General features: G+C 34.9%; 1 protein-coding gene across 2 annotated transcripts in view; it reads right to left on the bottom strand.

Annotated features, from left to right (window-relative positions):
• The window catches only part of LOC106879588 (uncharacterized), an 85,198-nt gene that overhangs the window by 31,248 nt on the left and 46,891 nt on the right, over nt 1-7,059 (bottom strand). The window contains exon 1 of one of the 2 annotated variants that reach the window (XM_052973267.1): nt 5,360-5,837. The exons of the other annotated variant lie outside the window; for it this stretch is intronic. The gene's annotated coding sequence lies outside the window, so the exon portion shown is untranslated. Of the gene's footprint in view, nt 1-5,359; nt 5,838-7,059 lie in introns of those variants that run through there. 2 annotated transcript variants of the gene reach the window in all.

Here is a 7,059-nt window from a genome sequence, read left to right as displayed (position 1 = left end):
ATACACACACACACACATTTACACACACACACACACATATATATAAGAAATGCTTTACAGGAAGATTAAATTTCTGGGAATGGTAGTTATAAACTGTCCTAGATTATTATAATTTAAGCCGACCTGCTAGCTTTTAATATTCTGTATTGAAGGAAATTGCTGTAACAACACTGGCAACACGTTCCACTATTCCTCCATTAATATTGTCTCTGTCTCTTAACAGTATTCATTTATGTATCCATTCGTTTATTTATTTGAATCAATTCATTTAATATATTTGTTCTTATATTTTACTCGTCTATATCTGTTCCATGTAAATGGTCGTGTTACTACATTATTTCGTCTATATTATATATCTTATTTATATAATTCATATAGTATATACATATTTTATTCATCTCTGCTTTAGTTGTACAAATTACTCTCTTTCTCTCTCCTTTTTTCTTTATATGTCACTTTGTTTCTTTTTTCACTCTCTACCTAATTTCCTGTTCACTTCTTTTTTTCTCCTATTTCTATCAGTGTTCTCTAATTGCTTTCTCTCACTCTCTCACTCACACTCTCCCCCTTTCTCTTGTACCTTGTATAGATGCTTCTCTTCTAATTGCTTTTTCTGTTCCTTTTACCATCTCAAAATCATTATAAAATGCCTTGCCATTCATCCAGTTTTGGACATAGTTATTTGTAACTTAACAAAATAAAGTGTTCCTTGATTATTCAATGTGGATTCCCAACAAATATAATGGTGAAATGCATGTAGGAACTATAATATACGCCCGTGTTTGCCCTCATTTCGGATCTTTTCAATTTGATGGCCAGATTTTTTAATTAATTTTGTTTAACTAAACACTAAACTTCGGATACTGGTAGAATGTGTCACATAGAACAGGGTTTACTCAAAACTTTTTTGACAAAATTTTATATTTTAGAAGTTATTTCATGTTAAAATTGTCATGTTTGGGTAATTTTAATCAATCAATGACATGTATCCAGCTGAAGAAAATTACTGCTGCTGCTTGTGAACAACAACTTCTTTAATAACCAGAGATGTTTTTATAGCAACATAGGTTTGCTGTATCAGGGTTGATTTGAGGCTAAATAACAACAAACTTATTACTGAGACAGACCAACAACGGAGCCTGTATGTGGTTGCATGACTTGCTAGAAAAAGTAGCCAAACTCTTTTTTATATACAGAATAGAAAAACCTCTATCCTGTGATATACATGTACAAGTTAGTCTTTTACTCACATGCTTTTTCTTGAACTTGCCGAAGAGCAAAAAGCATGTCAACTGTGCCTCTCAGACAGAAATCCACATTGTGATTCAGGATATATGCATGTTTACTACATGCGTATTGATGAGGTTAAGAATCACCATTGAAAGAATTTTTCCACCATTGCACAACAAACTTATTTCCTTTGGGATAATGACATACACTGTTCTTCCCTTTGGTTTTTTGTACAAGTGCATTATAATTGCATCTTTGAACTTATCCAATTTCTCAGATCAAACAGACCAGTTCATGCAGCTTTCTTACAAGCTGTCTACGACCATACTTGTACACTTCTATGGGAATACTGTCTTGTCCAGGAGCTTTACCACTGAGAAGTTTTTTAATAGCTGTACTTATCTCTTCTAAGGAAGAATCTTCTGCAAGTTCCTCAATTATAGGCTTCTGATGGATTTCATTGAATACATCAGGATCAGTAATGGATTCTTGATTTAATATGGATTTAAAATGTCAGCCCATCTTTTCAGAATTTCATCTTTGCTACTTAAGATTTTTGACCTGTCATTAGAAAGAATAGGTTGTGCCTTGTTTTGGAACAAATACACCTTTCAGTTTATCATACAATGCTTTCAAGTAATGGGAGTTAGCAGCCCGTTCCAGTTCTTGGATTTTTTTTGCCCACCAAGAATTTTTCATCTCATGCAATTTTTTTCCAAGCAATTTTCTTAGAGATGTATAAGGATCTGAGTGATGGTAAGTTTTTGTTTCAGATCCATGCCTTGTGTCTTTTGTGCATAGTTTTTAGGAAAAGTGTGATTTGAGAATTATTCACATTGAACCAATTTTGATGCTTGCCTTTGATATTGGAAAAGCAGTGTTATACCTAGATAGAATGAGTCTTACAGGTGCTATTACATTCTACAAAGAGACGGCCATCACCCTTTGTGCTAGAAATTTCCAGCAACACCCTTTGCCTGTTCTTGTCACCATAGGATAATCAACTCACCTTCAAACTACCTCCACAATGAATTTGTTTAACATGGTATGGACTTGTGTCACTTGTCACACTCTCTTGTCCAGAAAGCTTAAATTCTGGTGCATATTAATGCCACTTGGGGAAAAGACTGTCTGGATGCAGGGCTGGTGGCTTGGCAGCACCCAAAATGGAATTTGTTCAGGTTTCAATAATAAATGAAGCTCCAGTCCTCTAATAATAATAATAATAATAATAATAATAATAATAATAATAATAATAAATGCCTTGATGCAGTACCAGACAGTGGCTCTCATGGCTTCTCATCTTAACTGATTGGAAGAGTTATCATGTACATTGTTTTGTCTTGGTATAAAAGATGGGCTACAGCAAATATTCTGCTCAGTACCACAGATTTGCTTGTCAGTTGTTTGATCGTAACCAGTTGAACATGTCCCTTAGTGGCTGACAACATGTGCATCTCTGATCATGAGCAGAAGCAGTAGGGGAGTATCATGGTCATGTGTTGAGAGAAATTCTTTGGGGTTTGGATAATTCACTTTTGGAAACATGGTTGTTTCATTCAACATCCTTTAACAACCGTTATTCGGGGACCTTTTGAGCAGGATAGGCTACTCGACCTGAAGAAAATTCTAACTGGGCCCCACCTGCAAGGTCATATGCTGTTAATCTTGATATGAGATCACCATGTCATGCACATATAGTTGTAATGCATATGCCTGATGTACCCTTATCAGACGAGTAGTCATGATGGGTATACCGGGCTTCATATATTTTACCCCAGTATCACTCTGATGGCATGCACTGCTCTCTCACTCAATAGTAATAATAATGATGATGATAATAATAATAATAATAATAATAATAATCCTTTCTACTATTTTGGGGGGGAGGGAACTAATTGATTACATTGACCCCAGTGTTTCACTGGTACTTCATTTATCCTTCCCAAAAAGAAGAAAGGCAAAGCCAATCTCAGCAGAATTTGAACACAGGACACAAGATGGATGAAATGCTGCTAAGCATTTTGCCTGGCATGCTAACAATTTTGCCAGCTTGCCACATTAATAATAATCTTTTCTACTCTAGGCACAAGGCCCAACATTTTTGGAGAGGGCGCCAGTTGATTAGATCAACCCCAGTATGCAACTGGTACTTAATTTATTGATCCTGAAAGGATGAAAGGTAATGATAATGTGGTTGTTGCATTTTATCTGTATTTTCTATTCAGTGATAGGTTCCATTCACTTAAAGATGTATTGTACAGGGGAATCGATATGGTTTTTATGTCATTGGTAATCCACATGCCATCATGTTTATCTTTAGCTTACTGCTAGAGTACCAATGTAGGTTATATTCTGTCCAGTACTCTGCCAACCTTTCAACCAGGCTCCTGGCATTTCCCCCTATATATGCTCTGGTCTAAGTTTTTACAATTGCCTCCATACATTTTAACCAATAAACTATATTCCCTATTTTACAGCTGATCCTAAGGTTTATATTACACATAATATAATTCCTATTTGTGCATGTTGTCTTATCAAAGTGATATAATCTAGTTATTTGTTATCCACTAGATATCCCTGGTTTCTCTACTATCGTAATTTTAAGTTTAGCATTACTCAAACCTTTCCTAAACTTTTGGGCTAATTCTCTTTTATCATGTGTTTGCCTACTCTACCTTACTAATCCTTTCCAGCCTGTTCCATATTTTTTTTTATATCGTGGGCAAATTCCATATGTACCATTTCTTATTAAATCTTCTTTTTCTCTGCACCCCCTTGTATACCCTGATTCTATCTTCTTTGAGTGTAACTGGAGAACTGTTTGTGGTGCAGGAAGTTCTCTGCGTTATTGCATTATATCCTTATTTTGCAGGGTTTGCATGAGACAGATTTATTATTCATTACTCTAAGTCTGCTATAATTTATATTTATTGTAACGTTGCAATATAATGAATTTCTTATGGAAGAAGTACTTAGAGACCATGAATTATCACATGAAAGAATGGAGGAAAGAATGTACTTTGTTAACTATTGTCTCAAGCCAGAGTTAAGTAGCAAGGACAGGGAATCTGGAATTTGGGTGCATAGTTGGATAATCAGAACAGTAAGTCATTTCTATTTTAAAAAAATTAAATTGAGATAAAATAATTACATACATAATACATATGTATATGATACATATATAATGCAAAATCACGTTAAAATCCAAATCCCAAACCAAAGAAAACACAAACACGAGGAAAAAAAGAAAGAAAAAAATCATCAGTTCAACATCAAGGGTCTCAACTGGTTGCACACCACAAGGTTCAACAGAACCTACTGAAGCATGCCAACATGCTGGTAGCATTAGCATGGGTGAGGCTAAGACATTGGAACAGTGTGGACATCACCTGACATCATGGTAAACTAAGCCACCAATGAGGGATAGTGCATTGTCACCTTGATGCTCTGGTGCATAGAGTTAGCTATACAATGAATGTTTTCCATATATAACTTTGTGAAGTTGGCAAGATTTTACTTCAAAAGATTGTCTAAGTTTTCTGCCCTACCAGGACACAAAGAAACTAGCCATGTCTCCAGCAGTACTGGCACCAATGGCTGCCCCTTTTTTCTTGTATGTACAGCTTATTAAATTTGAGCACACGTCCCTTCAATTACCTTTTTATGCTGGCACAATGATATGTGTAATCGTTTTTCTTGTGTGTTATTCTTTGACCTTTGGATGAGTCTACGTTTAACCACTCAGCTTCCACAGAAGACACACACACACACACACACACACACACACACACGTTATCACTAAAATCCTGGTAAATGATACAGAATCTGTAAACTAGGAAACAAACACGTTTGGGGTAGAGATCATTACTGTTGATGAGGTTGGGAATAGCGAGGAAAAGATTATTAAAAACCAGCAGATTGATTTAATGAACAAACGATTGATCAGATTACCAATTAGCTAATTGGTTAACAAGTTGACTAATAGTTAACAACAGGCATGAAATAGAACTTGTGTGGTGTATATTATTGGCATAATGATCCACCCGAGATATAACAACAACAACAAAAAAAGAAAGAAAAGAAAAGGAAAAGGAAAGAAAGAAATCACTCATATATTTATAGATACCTGCTAAAAGTAGCTTCACGTCAAGGATTATCTTAACAAATCTTTTGATCTAATATAGTAAAGCATCCTTGTATATCTGATTAGTTCCGCACGATAGTATGGTTGACAATGCGACGTTGAACATGATATTTGTAGCAGTGTAAGAATATTACTCCACGTAACGTGAAATGACAAACCTGCTGCGATAATCGAGTTTTACTTAAAAGTTGGAATGGAAATAACAGACTACATACAGCAGCTGATTCTTGAGAACGATGTGATTTTTTTTTCATCGCAACAATTCTATCCTTTTTTTTTTAAAATTTCAAAAACACCACCTTGTTTTGTTTGCTTTCTCAGTCTTGTTTTGTTCGTTGGCATTGTGGTAGTTTTTTTTTTGCAACAAATCAAAATTGTAGAATCGTTATTGTTGGTCAGGTTAATATTGTTTTCATTGTTAGAAATGGATATGTATTAGCTGTTAGCCTTTGTGGCCAATAAAAGAATTAATTGCTAGAAAATGGTTATCATTCTTTGTTTGTGACAAAACAAAAACCAAAACATCACATATTGTGATTATTATAACAATATGCTATTATTTATAAAAATAGATGTTACTGATAATAATGTTATTTTGTATTATAATATATAATATTAATTTGTTATATCTAATATGAATATTGATGAGGCAATTTATTGATAATGATTTCTTTTAATCATTAAAAAAAAAATTCTTCCACGGTCACCTAACAAGCTACGGTTTAGTAAAATGTGATTCCTTCGTTAAACAAAGATTTATGATGATAATTTTGTTTTAGCTCGTAAGGCGCTGAGCTGGCAGAAAAAGTTATCACGCAGGCCAAAATGCTTCGCGGTATTTCGTCTATCTTTACGTTGTGTGTTCAAACTCCGCCGAGGTAGACTTTACCTTTCGGGGTCGATAAATTAAGCACCAGGTGCGTACTGGGGGAGTCTAATTGACTTTCCCCCTCCCCCAAAATTTCGGGCCTTGTGCCTAGAAAAGAATATTGTTTCACCTCGTGTTTTCCGAATATAAATAAATAAATAAAATAAATAACACGAAGCCGGTATTGTCTCATTCAACAAAAGCACCACGGAATGGGTCAGCTGTATGTGTATAAAAATATTTTACGCTGGGAAAGTAGTACAACAACAAGATTGAAGAGACGAGAAAAAAAATTATCGAAAAGAACCAAGTGCAGAGATTTTTGATTTCCGTTCCAAATTTTAATCGAAACTCGATCAAATCACCAATTTGCAGTGGTCCTACCAACATACTATGTAGCAGTAATCCTGCTGATGGCATCAACTATGTGACAGCTAGCCTACCTGTCCTGTTACCGCTCTCCTCTCCCCTTTATTCATTTCGCTTTAGTACCCCATCTGTTCTAGTTAAAGAAAAATTTTAAGAACCTGAAATAAAATGAACTATGTAGTAGTGTTATGCAGTATTGATATAGTGCTGCATATAGTAAGGCAGTATGTGATTCAGCGCTGTATAGTAATGCAGTATGTGATGTAATATTGTATTGTGATGTAGTTTGTGATGTAGTGCTATATAGTAATGCAGTATTGTTATAGTGTTGCATAGTAATCCAGTTTGCGATGTAGTTCTGCATAGTAATGCAGTTTGTGACGTAGTGCTACACAGTAATGCAGTATTATCATAGTAATGTAGTACTGCATTATAATGTAGTTTG

The sequence above is a fragment of the Octopus bimaculoides genome, chromosome 15 (assembly GCF_001194135.2).
Source record: "Octopus bimaculoides isolate UCB-OBI-ISO-001 chromosome 15, ASM119413v2, whole genome shotgun sequence".
NCBI lineage: Eukaryota > Metazoa > Mollusca > Cephalopoda > Octopoda > Octopodidae > Octopus > Octopus bimaculoides.
Note: the sequence above shows the minus strand (reverse complement) of the source record. Positions and strands in the feature narration are given on the sequence as shown.